Here is a 19,889-nt window from a genome sequence, read left to right on the forward strand (position 1 = left end):
TCTGTTGAACTTACTGTAGGTCCATCTTGACAATGATAATCACATTCAATATCCTCGGAAAATGACAACGTGATTAGACAAATTATGGAATTTTTGTCTGCTTTACCTTATTACTTAATTTGTCTAATCACGTTGTCATTTTCCGAGGATATTGAATGTGATTATCATTGTCAAGATGGACCTACAGTAAGTTCAACAGACTATAAATTAATGTGACAATTATTCGCAATAATCATGTTGTATGTCGTAACCGCATTAGTGCAACATTTAACGCAAGCTGTCTTTAAAGTGAGGATCACTTTTTATCAATTAATGAGAAGATTAGTTCTCTAGTACCACCTCACCCGCAGTACAATCGCATATCTGTGTGTTTTCATTTTAAGAATATATGTGCTGTTTAAAAATGAAACTGATCAGGATTGATAATGAAATGAAATCTATATGGTTACGTCACAATAATAGTTTTGCCAGCTTTAGTTTTAATACTGCTTAAGCTACTTTTGTTTTATTATCATGTAGTCTGCTGATGTCTGTGGTGATGTCATGTATCTACTAGTGTATATAACATTGATATAACAGGATGGCAAACATTAAAGCCGGCGTTTGCCTCTACATCCCAATGGTAGGATCATGGTAAGTTGCGCATCAAACGCTACGCAATTCATTATTGCGTGACCCGCGCACGGCGGCGGAGAGAAAAATTCTCGAAGCTGTGCGAAGAGGTTTGGCTTCGGCTGTCATCGCTTTGCAGACTTATCTCGATGAAAAGTACCATGGTGCCCGCGTCAAGGCACGTGTCGAAGCGGTGAAGGCTGAGAAGCGCCCTTCACTGAGGTTTTACCAGCCCGTTAGCTCATCGTCGGGTGACAGACGCGTCTCATCTGTGCGCGCTACTGATGGGACCGTGGTTGGCGACCCTCACGGCATTATCCGTGTGTACAAAAATTATTATTTGAATTTGTATACGCGTAGCAAAGTCGACTTGTCGGGACAGGCCGATTTATTGAGGGGAATCTCAAAAACTGTTTCCAAGTGGTCAATGATATTCTGGAGGCGGAATAACCACTGTTGAGCTTTGGAAGGCGCTTTCAAGGATGAAGAATGGCAAGTCCTCGGGTTCGGACGGACTATTGAGGGAACTGATTTTTGTTTTGTATCAGGAAAGTTTCTGTTCTGTGATCGTAAATGGATTTTGTTCAGAGTTTTTATCGTAGAGAGTGAGGTACGCCAGGGGTGCCATGTCTTCATTGCAGAATATCAAAACTAATGATTTATGTTTTGTTGAGGAGTCCCTCTCCCGTCTTTTGGATAGGGACTCGAGACTTTTTTCATTCGTTGTGTCAGGGGGTGTCAAAGTGAAATGCGTTCAATATGCAGATGACGTGTTTGGTTTCGAGTGTCACCTCTTTTCGTGCCCACTTGCAGGATTAATACATCTTTGAGAGAGCTACCGAGCGAAGTTGAATCCGAATAAGACAAAGGGCCTTCGCCTGAGTAGCTGGAGTTACAGCCATTTGGTGAATCGTGGTCGCATCAGAATATCAAAACTAATGATATATGGTTCGGCTACAATGCACCTTGTGATGTCATCTGGATCGAGAGGGCTAATGTATTTCAGGGCAGCCTCGAAACCTGGCTTTCGATATTGGGGAAAGTCAGTGTTATTAATCGTTTTTTTTCCCGCCCATCTTCTGGTACCTAGGCGCGGTGTACCCAATTCCGTGTCACGTCCTGGTTCGGCTGGAGAGGGCGATGTTTTCATTTATTTGGTCGGGTGGTACAGAGCTTGTTAAGAGAGGTGGTAATGTAGCAAAAACTGGAAAAGGTTGGGCGTTAGGGGGAGGGGTTCATCTTGGTAGTAAATTGTTATTTTTTGCTAATTAGGCAATTGTTTGTAGCGGGAACTGACCGAGGGTTGCCTTGTTCATATTTAGTACGTTTTGGGGCGGGTTGAACTTGCGTCGACGGGTCCCGCCGCTGTTAAGCAAGAGAGAACATCTCATGTTTTTTTTGGGGGGGGGGCATTGATTTTTGTCAAGCTTGTGGGAGTGGTTTCAGACCTGGACCAACGGGAGACAGTTCATGGTCGGTAGGACAGGGCTCTGTGTTTTATGGGATGGATCCTCCCGTTTGTTCTGTTTCTGTGTAGCACCGTGTTTTTTGTGGAATAGATGCAATATAGTTTTAAGGGGAAAATTTGCAAGTTGATAGGCAGTACTGGAGGTGTGGCATTCGCCTTCAGGTTGCAGGCGATTTTCGCCGTTTATTTGGGGCTGCCTTTTTGTTTTGCTGCGTGCTGGTCTTCCTTTTGTGATTTTTTAATGTTCGAGTGGGTGGTTCGGGGTTTGTCTCTGCTGGTGGGCGTATTTACTTTTTTTTTTGGCTCGCTTGACTTGAGTTTGTTTGTCAGATTGTGCTGGTTGGGTAGTGCCGTTTGGCCGTGACGTGTTGTATCCCACAGGGCAGGTCACGTTAAAAGCGCATTTAGTCATTTTTTACAGTTCATACAGGGACGTGCGTTTACGGGGGGGGGGGCGGGATTTCTGGGGTAATTAATAGAGGTTATTTCGTTTTCGGTCTGATACAAGATGAGTTCTTCTCCCTATGTAACATATACGATGTAGAATGAGAACAAGATGAGATATTTTACCATTATTAATATTAAAAATCTGGTGTCTGCTTCCTGGTTTAGAGTTAATCTGTACCCGTCCCCCATCTACCGCCCCTTCCCTCCCTCCGGCTGGTTTCGAGACAGGTTTTCCACTACTAGACGTCGGCGGCGTTTCATTGGTGGAAGCGATGGGATTCTATTTCTGGCGTGGACCGAATCTAGATGTCTGGTACCAACCGCTGTGAACAGCCGGCTACGTAGTCACCTCCGGACGAGAACATCACTGATGTGTACGTGCAGGTTAGACCGACATCCTGGGGAGGGATACAAGCAACAACTGATCAAGACGGGCCTGGCCGGGGAGATAAAGGGGACGGTGATAGATTGACTGACTTTCCTGTGAGTCCAGAGTCTCTGCGGGACAAAAAATGTGGCTCAACGGCAGACAGAACTAAAACCGCCTTCCGTTGGTAAAGCAAAATTATAAGAGGCCAACTGAAAAGGACGGCAGGTGAATGGCAACCAGCTAGCATAGAACAACCGTGGGATAGTCCAGAGGAAGAGACTGTGATGCAGCCGCCGATAAGGTCTTATGAAAGTGTTCCAGTTTTTGGCCGGAGTGTTTCTTAGAACAAACGAGTTGCGACCTGGTATGACATTAGGGTATCCTTGAAAAAGGGAATAATCGGAGGTTGTCTATAATGATTGAACACCAGTTGGCAAAGAATGTGGCACCCGCGGTTTGAGCCTAGGCTCTCATTTCGAGTGCTTCAAGAGTAACATCGCCCTCAATTTATGGTTCAACACCCTGGGAGGATTACGTAGTTTGATTTGGCGTAATATCAGAGCTTTATAAACTGTTGGAACGGCAGAACAAGGGCGTTAACTTACATGCCAGCAGGGCACAGACCAGGATGTACTTGCTGATCTCGATGCAGCGAAGAGTAGGAGATTTGAGTCTCTCACGGATTTACTCGAACAATAATAATAGATAATATAACATTTGCTTTTTATATAGCGCTTTATACCAGCGATAAGTCTCGAAGCTTTACACACGTTATACCATCCCTGGTCAATGATGCTTGTCCCAGAGACAATACCTCCAGTCGGCATCAGTTATATACTGCGCCCAATGACAAGTTACCTCAAAGGTACCAATTTAACACCTGGGTGGAGAGAGGCAAGTGAGATAAAGCATATGCCCAAGGACACAGCGTAATGAACTAGGCAGGAATCGAACCAGCATTCCTTGGATCACGAGTCCGACGCCTTAGTCAATTGGCCACCACACTGCAACAAAGGTTCGGGAAAGCTAACCAGATGGACATATTCAGAACGCTCTTACGTTAATGGACCTGACAACAAAGGGAGAGTATTCCAGAACTGGCAATGATAAACAACAATTTCTCGCGTGCTTAATCTCATGCCTTCATTGAGATGAAAGAGACCCTAGCAAAAGAGTTCTTTATAAATGCCATTAGTGACAGTGACAGTAGATGGAAAATATATCAGTCGCGACCCAAGAACCTTGATAAACAATGAGCATTAAATGCTGGAATTGTGGAGAGATGGGCCATTTTTGAAGGGACTGTCCCTACTCCAACCCCCTCACCCCTCCCTCCCTGAAAGAGGTTACCCTGCAGAGGAGGAAAAGAATATTAATCCCGTCGATGTACCACTCTCATGGAAGAGGTTGCATTCTGTGTGTGCGAAAGGTTTTTTACGTTAAGCTAGAGCTGGAGGGTGTCGAAGTGAGCATACTTTTTACTTGACCCGCCCTGGGGGAACTAAAAACGTAACGGTCAAACTGCACGGAAATACTTAACTCCTCCTATAAACAAAGCTCACAACTCAAGCAACCTAAGACAGGCCGACCGACGGAGACAAACTACCGACACCCCCCCCCCGACCATTAAAAAAGCCACAAACGGACAGCCAGCCCAAAAACCCCTCCCCTCCCCAGCACCCCAGCTCCCGTAGAAGGCAGCACCAGATACACGGCGAAAATCACCTTCAACATGAAGGCGAATGTCACACTTCACCGCCTCCAGGACTGCCTGCCAACTGGCAAATTCCCCTAAAAACTATATTACATCTATTCCTCCAAATAAGTTTTTTTTTCAAAATGGCACAAGCACAAATAACACGATGCAACACAGCAACAGAACAAACTGGAGGGTCTATCTCATAAAATACAAAGCCCTGTCCAACCGACCATGAACGATCTCCCGTTACACGGTCGGTCAAGTCCTGAAATCAATCCCACAACTTGAAAACGAAGGAACAATGAAAACACATGACCAGTTCTCTCTAGGCTGTCACAGCCGGTCCTCGGGCACATCCCTTTAACCAACCGGCAATGATACCATTTCATATTGGTCACAAAGGCACCTTGTGCGATTCTCTAGGCAAGATCGCAACTATTCAGCCCTGATATGCACCGAACGCCATTCCTCGGTGGAATGACAACCATGTACAAATATTGCATTGGTAGTTGGTTATCGTGGAGTGCGGACGTGTTTTCGGCTGCTCTCCACTTTTCGTTGACCACACATTTTGTGTTTTTTTACGTTGGCCTTTTAATAGTTTGTAGTTTGTTTAATGTAGTTTTGGCTTTGTTTCGTGGTTTTTGTTTTTCGTAGGTGCGTGTCTTGCCACACCCCTCGCTGTCATGGCGGCTCGCCGTGACAGCAAAATCGTATTGTTGAGTTTTTCGGGGGAGGCTAAGGTCGTACCCGGACAAGTTTTTTTTCAGTTTTGCGTTCTGTTGGTTTAAAGGTCCATGGAGAGGTTGACACGCCTCAGCGTAAACCTCTCCGGGTTATGAATGTTTTTGATGTTCGGTTCACCTCGGAGGCTGCCCGCGTCCGAGGCGTTCATGTGTTGGAGGGAGTTGAGGGACTGAAGGTCACACCGTATGACAGTTCGGTGTGGGTAACAGTCCTCCATCTCCCTCTGGACATGTCTGAACTGGTTGTTGTGCCGACACTGAGGGGTTTTGGGAAAGTGACCGGCTACGAGGAGCCGGAATTCCTTGAATGTAAGGGTGTTAAGACCGGGACGAGTTAGAACTCAAGTCCGATATCCCCTCTACCTTGTGGGCTAATTGGCAAAGGGCCCACATTGCATATCCAGGCAAGCCTCGCACTTGTTGGAGGTGTGGGCTGGAAGGGCATGAGGCCAGGTTGTGCCCGAACAAGCGGTATAGCCGTTGTTTACAGCTTGGGCAAACCCTGGTCGAGTGTAAATGGGATATCGTGTGTAACACGTGTGGGAAAACGGGCCATCTCGCCCGTTTATGCCCAGACCGCTCAAACGCCATGAGAGTGGCTACGGGCGTGACTGAAGCGGTCCCAGTTCCGTCTGCTGAGACTGTCAGCCTGCCCACTGAGGCGGAGCTGGACAAAACGGAGGAGATGGTACTAGCGGAGTGGCATGCGGAGCAGGATGCCGCTTGTACTTGTTCACCGGTAGCTACGCCCGCCATCGGATATTAGTCGGGCCCCGAATCATCTGGCCCAAGGGACATTAAGTGGCCCAGATTCTGATTCGTCAATTGAGGACTGCACTACAGCCGTAGTAGTTGTGGCTAAGGAGTCCTCCGATTGGTTTGATGAGACGAAACAGGCCACTGATTTCATTGACTCGAGTGGCAGTTGCTTCCGCTATACCGGACACGATGGTCGCTAGTGGACCTCCTGTTCCTGCCAGGGAGGTCCACTCGATCAGGGTTGATGGGGAGCTAAGAACTCTGCTCGCTCGAAGGAAAAGGGGGAACATTGCTATGGGCCTGAAAAAGACCCGTATTGGGAAAACTTCGCAGGTAATGCGCTAGCCTGTCGTCTACTATCGGGACGGCGTACCCGGATGAATTTTGGAGTGAGTTAGTTGTGAGGTGTGAGGGGGGGGGGGGGTGGGGGTTGTGTGGTCGTTACATAATATGGGTTGGGGGGTTCTGTTTGTGGTTTGGAGTTGGATTTTTGGGGCTGGTTTGTAGAGCGTTATTGTTTTGGTTCTGTTAGTTTTTGGGTCCGTGTCCTTTTCACGTCACGTTAAACGCTACATTATATACATTTGTGGGTTAGTGAGAGATTTCTGTTTGTAGGTTTTCAGTTGGGTTTTTGGTGGTTGTTAAACAGACTGGGATTGTTCTTGGTTTTGTTGACTTGGTCCGTGTCCGTTTCTTTGCACGTAAAAAGCACGAATATTGTATTCAAGGCCCTGTCTCTCAAAGAACTGAGCACAAGGTCCGGCCGTGACAGTTCAACGGTGGGCAACTCCTTAGGGGTGAAACAAATGACACGCACTACTCTACTCGGGGTATTACTATGCGGTGCTGTGTTGTTAAACAGGGCCGGTGCCCATCGACGCAAGTGCAACCCTCCCAAAAAACGTAGAAAAAAGGCAACCCTGGGTCTGTTACCACTACAAATAATTGCTTAAATAACAAAAAAGGCGATTTACTTTCCAAATGAATCACCCCAACCCTCCAGATTGCTCAGTTAGACTGTTGTATTCCAGTTGTAAGTTAAGGATTCAAAACCAACATTCATAGACGGACGGTGGATAATGTAACTTCACAAGAAAAGGTGACGTTTTATCCTAAAATTTCAGTAGATACATTAATTTTGGAAGAAATATTTGCTGATCTTGAATATTTAAAGGTTATGTCTGGACAGGGAAAGTTACATTCTACAAACCTTTGGTCTGACATTTGGTAAAATGCAGATAGCATTTCAGAAAAGCAAAATGGAACACTTCAAAACTCTTGACTTTATATTAAAATTAAAATTTTACCTATTCAACCTAATCAACCACATTGTTAATAGAATTTAAATAATTAATGACATTGAAAAACTTAACTAAATTAAACTTCAACATTTACTTTAAGCTGAAATATATATGTGATCGCCTCTTATTTATGATTTCAAAAATGTTAATATTATCAAATAAATCACTATTTGTTAAATATCATGTAATAACAGCAACTGTTGTTCGGTTTGTGAAGTAGTCGATGACCTATCAAGAGAAGAAGTTATATTTAGCGACAATGAATCAAGTTAGGGATTGGATGAAGTATGTATTCATATATTTCGTTCATGGAAAAGTACAATACTTTCTTCCTACGCATAATGGTTTAAGTTTTCAAAAGCATTTGACAGTCAATGCGAAACTCGCAATGGTATAAACTTACTAATGTGTTTGTTACATCTTTCGTAACTGCCGAGCTGTCTGAAATGTGTTAAAAAGAATCCCTACAAAGAAAAAATTCTATAAATCCGAGACAGTTGCCAACCACTTAACTTATTAAAAAGAGAATAATAATATAACAGTGTGTTTTGTTTCGTTCTTGTACATTGTTAGATATTGAAGGATTCAAAAAACAAAACAATGAATGAAGTGATTTCATCCACGAATCAAAGCAACTATTCAACTCACTAGCCTGTATGCAGGAAATACAGAAGAGAAATTACACTTCTAGGTTTTACTTTCACAATTGAAAGCAAGGTAAGTTGTTTAAAGTGTCAATTACAGTTTCTCGCGATCGATTTTAATAAGCATTCTTTATAATAACTTTCTATAGTTTATATTAACTTTATTAACTTTGTATTAAATTGTGTAGATGCTTTTCAAATGCCATAACAAATGAATACGTCTTTCGTTACACAACAATTTGACGCTCTCTTTGCATTCAGGGTTATAGGGTTAATGGGTTAAGAATCTTGATGTGATGAATGTATTTATTGATCGTTATAGCATTAAACTTATATTCATGACACAAAATAAAAGTTATAAGAAATAAATGGCAAATGATATTTTTTTTGGCCCCAAAAAAATACACAACAACATGCCTTACCTAAATATGGTAAAACTTGTCCTTCAAAAGTTTGAAAAAATCCCTTTGTTTCTGTGGAAACCTTGTATTTTTTTAAAATTGTGCCAGCAATTAGTATGGTAAAAATAAATCTACCATATACTTGTTAATATTACACTCATGAATGTTACAGCAATAAAATATGCGAACACTGAACTAGAAACTTTCATTAAGAATGTTGATTTTTTGTTTTCTTTAGTATTCCAAAAGAGGTATTATAATTTTACAACGAAATGAAAGGATTTCATTTGTATTCCATAGTCTGCGAATACCCGAATTGTCCTTAAATAAGTGTTACCATGATCACAAACAGCTGTTAGCTCTTTATTGAAATCTGTCCATAACAATAACTGTTTTAAAGCGTCACATTTGTTTCTGCATCTTCGAATTAAGCTCTGCTGCCCTCTTCTCTCACGTTGACAGCAGCAAGTGTGTACCAGTTAATCATTTCCCTGTGTATTATTGTAGACTGTAGAGATAGAGAAGGTGTAGGTATGGTTTCAATATGTCCGAAAATGTAACGGTCTTCCTATGTTTGACGATTTTTTTTTTCATTAAGTGCAACATCGAATACTTTTTGTTGAACAATTTGAACAACCTTTAACTTTAGTCTCAATTAATGTTATGAAAGGAAGACAAACATCGATTCTTTAGAGCAACCACTGTTTTGTAATGTTTGCTATTTTGTCTACATTTTGGCTGATAACCCTGATTGGTTGAGTGTCCTTTAAAAGGTTTAGAATGTTCCAAAAGATTGAGTGCATCACAAGAGAGACTTTGAGGTGAAAAGGGGAGAAAGCAGCAAATTCCAGGTCTAATCCTAACATCGCCCATGTCACATGGGCGGATTTATTATTTTTAAATTTCCAGAAAATCTGAAAGGAAATATCTGAAAGGTAAAAAGGTTCTACATTTTGGGGTTTTACGTACTATTTGTATGCTAGGCAAACTATCGGCATTGACAACTACACTGTCAATGAATACTTCGAGAACGCCACCAAATTGCTCGAAAATTCATAGTAGCTCGACTGTACGAAGTACGTTCTTCGCCACAAGGACACTACGAAAAGGGTTCAAGTGAGAGGTGAAATTGTGTAAAGAAATACCAAATTGTTCCTAAATGTTTTAATAGATATTGCCTTTTGAGATATTCTCATTAGTATTATTGCTTTATAATATGAGTTATAGCAAATTATTGCGCATATCTAAACGAAATTTGTAAGGCTAACAGCAGGATTTGGAGGTGGGCTGATTTTTTTTTTAACGGTTGGCTCAGTAAAGGGATATAGTGGAGCAGTTCTTTTAATTACTTGTTAAGTAATATTAGAGATATATCGCTTTTCACTTAACAAGCTGCAATGACTGCATGAACTACATTGACGAAAGCTTGGGCGTGTTTGCTTTCTTGGCTCGCGTGACTTGATTTTTCTTTGTCCGAGCGGTCTGGTTGGATAGTGCAGTTTGGACGTTTTGGTTCCCGCAGGGCGGATCACGTAAAAAGCACTACATTACTGCAAGCTTTGTATAATATATACCCACACACGTTGTCATTGAAAACTGCTATAACTCGATAATATAAAACCGTTCGTTAAGAAATATTCTTCATGATATGTACCCTGCATCGTTGCCATCTACCATATGTCTGCTCTCGGCTGTCTACAAATTCAGTTTCATAAGCTGCAACATATCAATCGAAAATGTTTTGTTTGCATTGTTTCTTGCAAGTATGTTCGTTCTAGTTAATAAACATAACAAGTGCCATCAATATCTACATTCTGAACTGTTTGAAATAAAGTGTAGTAAAACTTTTATATCGCCCCCAATTTTAGAGGGAAATTCATCGCTTGTTTGAAAATGAAAGCTTTGGTATTTAGGCCCATGAAATGCTGCTTTATACTTTTTGGCCTATTTTAACAGTAACACTTGATGTTATTTCAAAGGTAAATAAAGATAGAAGACATATAAAATATGAAAAAAAAGGTAACACCCTCTGTCTGTCATTGGCTAATTGTATTAGTATATATGTGTTTAAGACATTGTATAAACACGTAGTTAATTCACACGTAGTTTCTATCACTACGTGAACAGTTTTTTATTACTAAATGTCTTTTTATAAAGGGATGTTTTTTATATTTCTTTCCTGAATGTTCTTTATACTTGTTGAGCATCGGGTTATACGGACAGTTACTGTATGCTGTGTGAATGATGTTATTTTCATCCCTCACCTCTTATCCTTTTATGTTTCAGTGGGTGGGCGCATTTACTTTTTTGGTTCACTTGACTCCCAAGTTTTGTTTATTGGAATGGGATGGTTGGGTTGTGCCGTTTGGCCGTGACGTTTTGGATCCCGCAGGGCGGGTCACGTGAAAAGCACTTATCCTTTAACGCTTCCCAAGCATCTATCATCAATTTCGGGGTTTTCAGCTCCCATCATTCAAGAATATTTATAATGTCTTAACGTTCCTATGTTTTAAACAACATTACTATTTAACATGAGTCACGTCTTCCAGTGTTCCTACTCTCTATGAACATTCAAAGTTGGTGAGCTAGTTGAATTAACCCTCTCAATTCTTATAATGTCACTTTCTTCCCAACATGTGTTTTCAAGAAAAGCTGCTGTCTCACAGAGATGGTTTCTCATTTGATATGTTCCCGCGTGCCTCGTAAGCGATATCAAGGTTTCAATTAGGGCTAATCCATATTTTTTGAAGGAAAGGGATGGGCCTTGGGTCGTTGAAGCTGCCTCCCATGTACGCAGGTGGTGTAGACCTCCACTCATGAATCAGCTGCCATGATAACAATATTCATCTGGAACGACATCGAATTTAAACTTGAGCAGGTCTTCTACAGTTCTTGAAGTAAGCCCACCGATGTCATATCGCCGGTCCCGACAAAGACGATGAATGCTTCAACGAGAAAAAAAAAGGAAAATCATTAACAGTTCGATAAGCAGTAACATGATTAATGTTCTTCGAGATGAAACACAATTAGACCGCTGTATGTATCAGTACGAAGTGCTTCTTCATCTCACCCGTTAAATTTCCTTGAATACAAAATTAATAATTGTATCTGTTACGCAGTAACGATACACACAACATTGGTAGAGCACAAAAGGTTGCTCGTTACGCATTAATTGAACATGCTGTGGTCTCTCATGTTCATGAAGTATTTGCAAGTGAGCTGCTCTCGTTTTCTTCTTTGAACACAAATGATATGTTTTTTTAATGATTACGTTATATCATTAAGTATATTGTTCTAATGTGGTGTGAATTATAGATGTATTCATTTCCAATGAATAACGTGTATTTCTCTCAATCCGCTAAATGTTACCGATTGCAGGTATGAAAGAAGCGTGTCATTATATTGGGCATTGCAGTTATAATTTTCCTGCAGAAATTCTGTGTAATAAAAGTTGTCATTATTTTTAATAGAGCCATAGATTTAGAAGATTAAAAGATAAGTAATTTGAAGAAACGTTCCAACTTGAAATAGTGGCTTTCCTGGTTAAAAAAAAAGTTATGCAAAATGATGTCAGATTTCCTTTCCGCGATAGCTTTTCCAAAGCTGTTGTGTATTTCATATCAATGAAGTCATAAGTGACCACAAAAAAAAAAAACAGGTATAATGCTTGCTATTTGTGTTTTAATCTATCAAGGTTTTATAGTCTGACCTATTTCTAGCACCATAAGTTTACTTTATTTAATACCGTAACAATTCCAGGAAAACAAGGCGTAAGGTTAAGCAAAAAGTGGAGTGCTACGGGTGGGTACTAACTTTTTCTATATTCGAACATCTTAGATGTTCCTTATAAGTGCTAAACTGTGCATATCAGATGAGACTTGTTATAATTATACATTAAATAAAGTGAGAAGTGTTGAAGGTACCAAACGAGTGTCACGAGGATAGTTTCATAAGGTTCCGAGAAGTGCCCTAAGAGATAGGAAACCTACAGGCAAGGGAAATTGTGATACGGAGACTAACAAATTGGAACCTCAGTAAGTACCGGGTGAGCGCCACTGCTGATAGAACTCGGGTCATATTTTGGAAAGTTCTTGATAGTTTATCCTGTTTTCTACAGCATCTCTGTAAATAACGTGCCAACCGGACATCTGCAAAAGAAAAAAATAGTCCGTTACTGGAAAAGTTAATTAGACCTTTAAACAATGCGGTATATCGAGAGTCGTGCAATAATGGTGTAAAGATGAAGTATTCAAATTAGCTGAACTAATTTAAACAACATTATGATACAATGCATCATGATTGACAAATACCAATAAATATATCTAGACCGCAAATACGCTAAATTAAGTACAATTTTTGAAACACAAATACCAAAACGATATATCTAGAACCGTTGAAAGCAATGTGATGAAACAAACCAAAATAAGCAATGATGATTAACCTATGCTAATAAAAACAATATAGTTAATATTACTTTTTTAAATTTAACATATACGATGTACCTCTAAAACACGACATCAGAGTATCCCCAACACCAATAGGAATAGATCCATAACTTCTTAAACACCTACACTATATGTAGAATTATTTGAATGAAAACCTAATATTACAATAAGAAACCACTCAAAGGGATATGTACAGAACCGAGGAAAGAAGTAATAGCACATTTGAAATCCTAAAGAATAGTCATAGTAAAATCTATCCTAAGGAAAGATCAATACCGTGAAATCTCTTTCAACTTATTGGCTAGTCAAACGATACCAAGGAACGTCTCTTAAAGCAAAATATGATCACAAATGCTGATTGATTTTATAAAAAATATTCTTAATTACCAAACGTTTATCTATCAAGCCTACTCAAATACTTAAAATGAAATTTCCAGAACCTTGGAAACATTTACAAACCCTTAACTATAATATAGGAAAATACAGCCACAATAAACTAAAACTTGTTATCGTAAAGTGTTAGTATTCTACCATTTGGATCTGTTTTTAAAGATATATTAAATGCAATCATTTTCCCTTCTGTGATATCTTGTCATGTGATATACTTAAAACTCAAGATGACTATTGGCTTTTACTTTGTCTCTTGTAATTAATGTGACCTTATAGGGAGGGTTGTATACAGAATATATTCGATCATCGTTATGTATCTAACGTAGTTTAAGGACTTGGTTTATTAAAACTTACTATTGAAAGAAATCCAAGAATGGATAGACGATAAACTCCTCCTTTTTCATTCAAATACCGTGTAGGACAAATTTCTTTTCATTTCTGTCAAAGCTTACAAAACTCAAAATCGTTTACATCATTGGCTAAGATCATATGTAGTATTCGTTCTTTTCCCTTTCGAGGGAATGGCGATGCACACCCGACGATGATCACACAGTAACAGTCTCGATGCAAGGGGACTGGTGCTGAGAGCGGATCAGTTGTTGGTTAGTTTGGTTTCGTGCCCAGGTTCTTTCCTGAGCGACTTTCCTTTAAAAAAAAAAAGCATTCACAATTATTAAGCATACTTGACGGCCTATATGAAAGTATAATTATAAAGTCAAAGTTTATGAACTATATGTATGACTATCTGAACCGTTCGCCTGATGTATAATTAATACATGCATGGTCTTCACTTGACCTTCTGTATTATGGTGCTTAATATTCATTTCCTTGTTTTTTTTTTGTGACAGCTTTGCAATTGATATTTCAATAAGGTATAATTATGAAACTTCTCCGAAAGATTAAGCGTTGTATTACAATTGCAATATTACAATTATTACTTTGTAAAAGCACACAAAGCCAAACATTGTTCAAATCAGCATATATAAACTCTCATGAATAGGTGGTCTCGTTGAACGAATATGACACAGAATCACTTTATACTTTCACTTACCTAGGTATCAATAGACTATTGACACTAAGTAGTTTATTACTTTCCCCTCTGTTAATTAATGATCGACATTGTCTTTTTTCTCTATCTCTCATATTCAAGTTAATAGTACACTCATATGTCAATGACTGGGTGGAATATATGACACTGACGTTCGTTAACATGTGTGTACTTAGTCTAAAGTGCTTCTTCTCTTCAAGCAGATCTAAAGTCCTATAAAATTACATCAGAGAGAAGTCTTCAACACACCCAAGTTTCAATCCAAATCAGTATGTGAACAATATTCAGAGGCTTTATTAACGCATGTTTCTCACTGATCAAAGAAACTAACAAAATTCAAACATACGCGTATCATTTGATACGGGTTAACTGTTTATACGTAAAATCTACCTTTAGTCAATGTTTCATCTGGTATAACAGTCTACGGGAATCTTAAATATGAAATGCTATAAGGCAAGGCACGATTCACTTTATACCACTTTACAATGAATATGTTGAACATCCTATTGCCAACGATCAGAAGGTTTTATTAACACCCAAGTCCCTTATTTGATATAGTTCGAGAGAGGTGTAGTGATGACTGCTGCTCAACGTAATATGTACTCAAACAGCTTATTATTATTAGTATTATTCAATTTATATGATTGTATACTCGTGGACCCCAATACATCCGGCAACAATAAAGAAGATGTGCACTGTACTGTTTTCCCTTAACGAGATTGCCACTAGATTCAGTTCAACATATATTCAACTGTTTTTAAGCGTTTCGTTAACTTTCCGCAGACATATTCTGCAATGTCACTTTTCAATTAACAGTTTAGGATTGAAAAACCCAAATTCTAGATGAACAATGGACAATCTCCGTTTTTATTACTCTGCTATGGTATTAGTAACGATTGAATCCATGATTCATCAGAAAAATCTACGGGCAGATATGTCACCGTTAAGGTTAATGTTCGTTGACGTTCAACTCTAATCGTAGTACTAAATAATATTTATATATAAGAAAAATATCCCACATCCCAAATATCTCACAACCGAAAACAATATTTTCATCTGAAAGTTGGTTCATCTTGACAAACAAATGATGATTCAGTGCCCGCGGATAAAGATGTTATCAGGAACATTTCGACGAATTATGCCAGATTACAAAATCTCCAACTGCTTTTACACGCTGTATCTTAACTACCGCAAATTTATGTTGCAGTGTCGCGTTCCTGTAGAATATTTAGGGCTGGAAAACCTCCGTGTGAGTATCTACTTGATATAAATAACGATTGAATCCATATCTGAAAAAAGCATGCCATCGTACACAAACGTACGGACAGAAATGTCTCCGGTGTGACACAGCTCGGTAACATTCCACTCAAATCTAAGTACATCTATATGATATTTATAGGAAGAAGAAATATCAGAGAAGGCAACGTCAAATCATAAAACGTCGAATAAGAACAGGTTGACCTGATAGTTGATCCATCTCCACTATAAAAATATCAATCAGTTCCCTTTGGAAAACGACGCTAGGAGGAACATTACGAAGAATAAAACAGAAAATGTAAAATCACTACATTGAACGATTTCGTCTCAATAAATATTCAATTGTCTTTAAGCTGTGCGTTAACGATGTTGCCGCAAGATTTTTTTGCAATGTCCCGTTCCTTTAAAAGATTAGGATTGAACCACCCAAATTCGATTAATTCTAATTTAAGTACTATATAATATTAATATGGAAAGTAAAGCTCATCTCCTACAACCAAAGAACAAACTGTTGATCTGATAGTTGGTCCTCCTTGACAATACAAATATAAACATTTATATGGGAAATGTCGCTAGCAGGAACAAAACAAAAACTAAACCAGAAAAATGGAAAATCTGTTCTGATTGTACGCAATATTACGGCCAGATTTGTCTCCGCTGTGAGTCGTCACCAAGAGTTTGAACACTTAACGAAGTAACATATAATACTTTTATGAAAAGGAAATATTTGTTAAGGCATTCTATAATACACAGATACACAATCAGCATGCGGAAAGTTGCGCTAGCAGGAGCATTAAGAAGAGGAATACAGGAAAGGTAAACCATCCATATTGATAGATTTCAGTTCGATGAGTCATCAAATGTGTTCATGTTGTGCGTTAGTAACATAGAATAAATAATTTTGTCTCATTTTCCACATGAATAGGCTTGAACCACATGAACGTTCGCCTGATATTCTCCGTGTGAATATCTACTTGTAATAAAGAACGATTGAAGTTATCATCCACATAGAAAGGAACATTTCATTTTTTCACAAAAGTACGAACAGATATATAGCCGCTCTGTGATATCTCGGTGATGTTCAACTATAATCTAAGTACTTTATAATATTTATGGCAAATCTACATAAAGGCAAATTCTAGTTCAATCTATCTTCGACTCCTTTATACAATTGGCGTTCATGGCCACCCACAAATTATTGTTGCAGTGCTGCGTTCCTGTTTAAGGTTTTGGATTGAAAAAAACAAACAATATCATGACATTACAGTTGGTAATATCCTTGTGAGTATATACTTGAACAAAATAAAGATTTTACACAGTATCCGTATAGAAAAGTGTATCCCATTGTATATGATTGTAAGGACATGTCTCCGGCTCAATTCTTGTCTAACTTTACTTTTGTGAAGAAGAAACATCACAGAAGCATAATAATTTCCTACGATCGAATAAGAACAGGTTGAACTGAAGCTGGTATATCTTGTTAATAAAAATATAACTCAGGAAAACCAGGAGCATGACGGAGAATGAAACAGGAAAAAAAAAGATAATAGGTCACTACATTTGCAAGAAATTACTTCGAAACATGTTAGTTCACATTTAAGATGCGAGTTAAAGCCGTTCCTGCAGACGACTTACTTTGCAATGTCGCCTTCCAGTTAAAGGTTATGAATGAAAATACCAAATACAATGAATAATCTCCGTTTGTGTCACCGATTGTACGAAACACTTTGGTCAGATTTGTATCCGGAGTTAGTCATCCCCGTGAGTTCCAACACTAATCCATTGCCGTGACGTTTTGTATCCCGCTTGGCGGGTCACGTAAAAAGCACACTAATCCATTGCAAATACTATATAATATTTTTATGAAAGGGAAATATTTTAAATGGCGGAGTGACATCTACAACCAATATTGTTGATATTTAGTAAAGCCATTGACAACAAGTCAAATCAGTATGCGGCATGGAAGTATGGTAACTATGGTAACTATGTAATCTCCCCTCCAAATCGCACAAAATTTTCGTATTATAGGATTACAAATGTTCGATTGATAATATCAGTGTAAGTATCTACTTGAATTTATGATTCATGACGGAAAGAGCATCCTATTGTAGACAGAAGGCGGACAGATATGTTCTGGTCTGGGATATATCGTTGTAGTTAACTCTATAATATTTATACGACAAGGAAATATATTGAAAGACCAAGCTACGCAACAGAAAGACAAGCGAATAACAATATCATGATCCGACAGTTGTTCCATCTTGACAATAGAAAATTACAATCATTATTCTTGGAAATTAACGCAATACACGACAATTTCGAGGAATAAAATAGAACATTTTTAATTCCGCGCTGTGAGTATATTGCATTCTACTGACAATTTTGGGATTGAAAAAAACGAAAATTTATGGAAGAAGGATGGATAATCTAATGAAGTGCCCCCCCCCCCCGCCATCTCCCACCACTCCTCGCAATTGAGTGACGGTTTGCCTAAGAACAAGAAAACTTACGACAATTTACCCACTATAATTGGATACATGCGTAACAAATTTTGGGTGAAGTAGTTTCCCAACTTTGAAACCAGGTCAACATTTTTGATTTTAGATTGAAATTAAATTTTACCAATCCTACCATATTGTTAAAAGATGTTAACATTTGATGTCATCGTTGAGTTATTGATGTGTTAAATATATTCAATTCAAACAGCTGCTTTAAGCACAGATATCTATTTTATCGCATTTTATTTATAAGATATTATATTTAAAAGAAAATAATACTATATTTAATAGAATGAAATGAAATAGTTGATAGCCTATCAACCGAAAGGTTAAATTTAGAGAAAATGAATCAAATTAGGAATTGGAAGAAGTATGTTTTAATATATTTCGTTAAGTACGATACTTTCTATCTCTGCATAAGGTGTCTAAGTTTTCAAACACATTTGGTTCCAGTGGGAAACTCGCAATGACGTTAACTTACTTAACATGGGATTTGTATGTTACTCATTTTGTACCTACCTATTTGTCTATACATTTCATATTTATTCTGGATAATCAACGCCAAAATACATAAAATAGCAATCTATCATTTATTCCTAATTTAAAGGTTAAAATCGATACGTAGACACAAGGCCTACTATGAATAAAAATATGTGTCTAGTTTCATTCATACTTGAACTATATGTCTGTCGATCTATAACGTATTACTTTGCTTACCTGTAGAAATATGCGATGATTATCACAGACAGGACGAGTACTACAGCAATTACGATCATCACTAACTTCATTATGTTGTTCGTGTCTGCAGAGAAGATATACAAATATGTTAATATCAGCAACCATATTACGTAAGTGGATTAAATTCATGGCAAATGGGTGAAGGTTCTTCGACATGAAATTTGTTATTCATAAAAAATATTTGTTTGTGAAGTATATTTACAAACTTGATTGCTTTGCTTAGCTCTCAATGCAGACTCAATTCAAGGTTTCTGGTCAAACTGATTTTTTATCATTTTGCATTCGTTGCATTTGATATTCCATTTGCCCTTAAGTACGTCGTTCAATGTGTGATCTATCGACTCTCTCCAGCAATTATGATGATTGCTTAACTTTGGGGTGCCCCAGCTACTGTTAATTAAAAGAGCGATCTGTCCCGCAACGCTAAGTATTTTTGGAGAAGGAAAGAAGTAATTTGTCGATAGAGAATAACCACAAACCAAGTAAATGTTGAAATGTTGTTTACTCACAACGCTCTTACTTGGTCAAACGAATGCAATCGATTTGGGGCAAAGTGACAGATCGTCTTTTATAGGTAATTGATATGAAACAAAAATCACGTGACCAAATTATGAGTTTTTCGTTTCGTGCTTGTTTAAATAAATATTGAAATGCTTTAATATGCATTAGAATTTTTTTTAGAATTGTTAAACTAACTCTTGTTAACTAGAAAGCAATATTCCGCGAAAAAAATACATTTTGTTATGGTTATGCTGAGAGCAGAGTGGGACTGTCCATGAGGCAGATGACTTCACCAATAAATATGGGCGGTTGACAGTGCCATTTGCCCAAGCAAGGTAGTTTGCTTGCTGTGTGGAAATCAGGGTCATGTTTTTCGCGCCTGCCCCTTGTCATATATAGCATGGCGAAAACGCGAGGAGCAGCAGGCAACGAGACCTGTTCTGCTTCAATTTACAAAGGTGGAGGTCCATGTGACCCCTGCGTGTTTGGTGCCGGTGGGTCCGGTGCTGTTACTCGCCCTTCCACAGCCCTTGTGGAAATTCCTGTTGTAACTTACCCCTCCCCG

General features: G+C 38.8%; 1 long non-coding RNA gene across 3 annotated transcripts in view; it reads right to left on the minus strand.

Annotated features, from left to right (window-relative positions):
- LOC139975694 (uncharacterized) overlaps positions 1–19,889 on the minus strand; it is a 139,977-nt gene that overhangs the window by 74,276 nt on the left and 45,812 nt on the right. Inside the window, exons 1-4 of one of the 3 annotated variants that reach the window (XR_011795836.1) lie at positions 18,803–18,899; positions 13,637–13,927; positions 12,490–12,595; positions 11,264–11,392 (exon numbers count right to left, since the gene is read on the minus strand). This is a non-coding gene — a long non-coding RNA (uncharacterized lncRNA). Of the gene's footprint in view, positions 1–11,263; positions 11,393–12,489; positions 12,596–13,636; positions 13,928–18,802; positions 18,900–19,889 lie in introns of those variants that run through there. The other 2 variants (XR_011795837.1, XR_011795838.1) reach the window with 2 other exon arrangements.

Source organism: Apostichopus japonicus, chromosome 11 (assembly GCF_037975245.1).
Source record: "Apostichopus japonicus isolate 1M-3 chromosome 11, ASM3797524v1, whole genome shotgun sequence".
Taxonomy (NCBI): Eukaryota; Metazoa; Echinodermata; class Holothuroidea; order Aspidochirotida; family Stichopodidae; genus Apostichopus; species Apostichopus japonicus.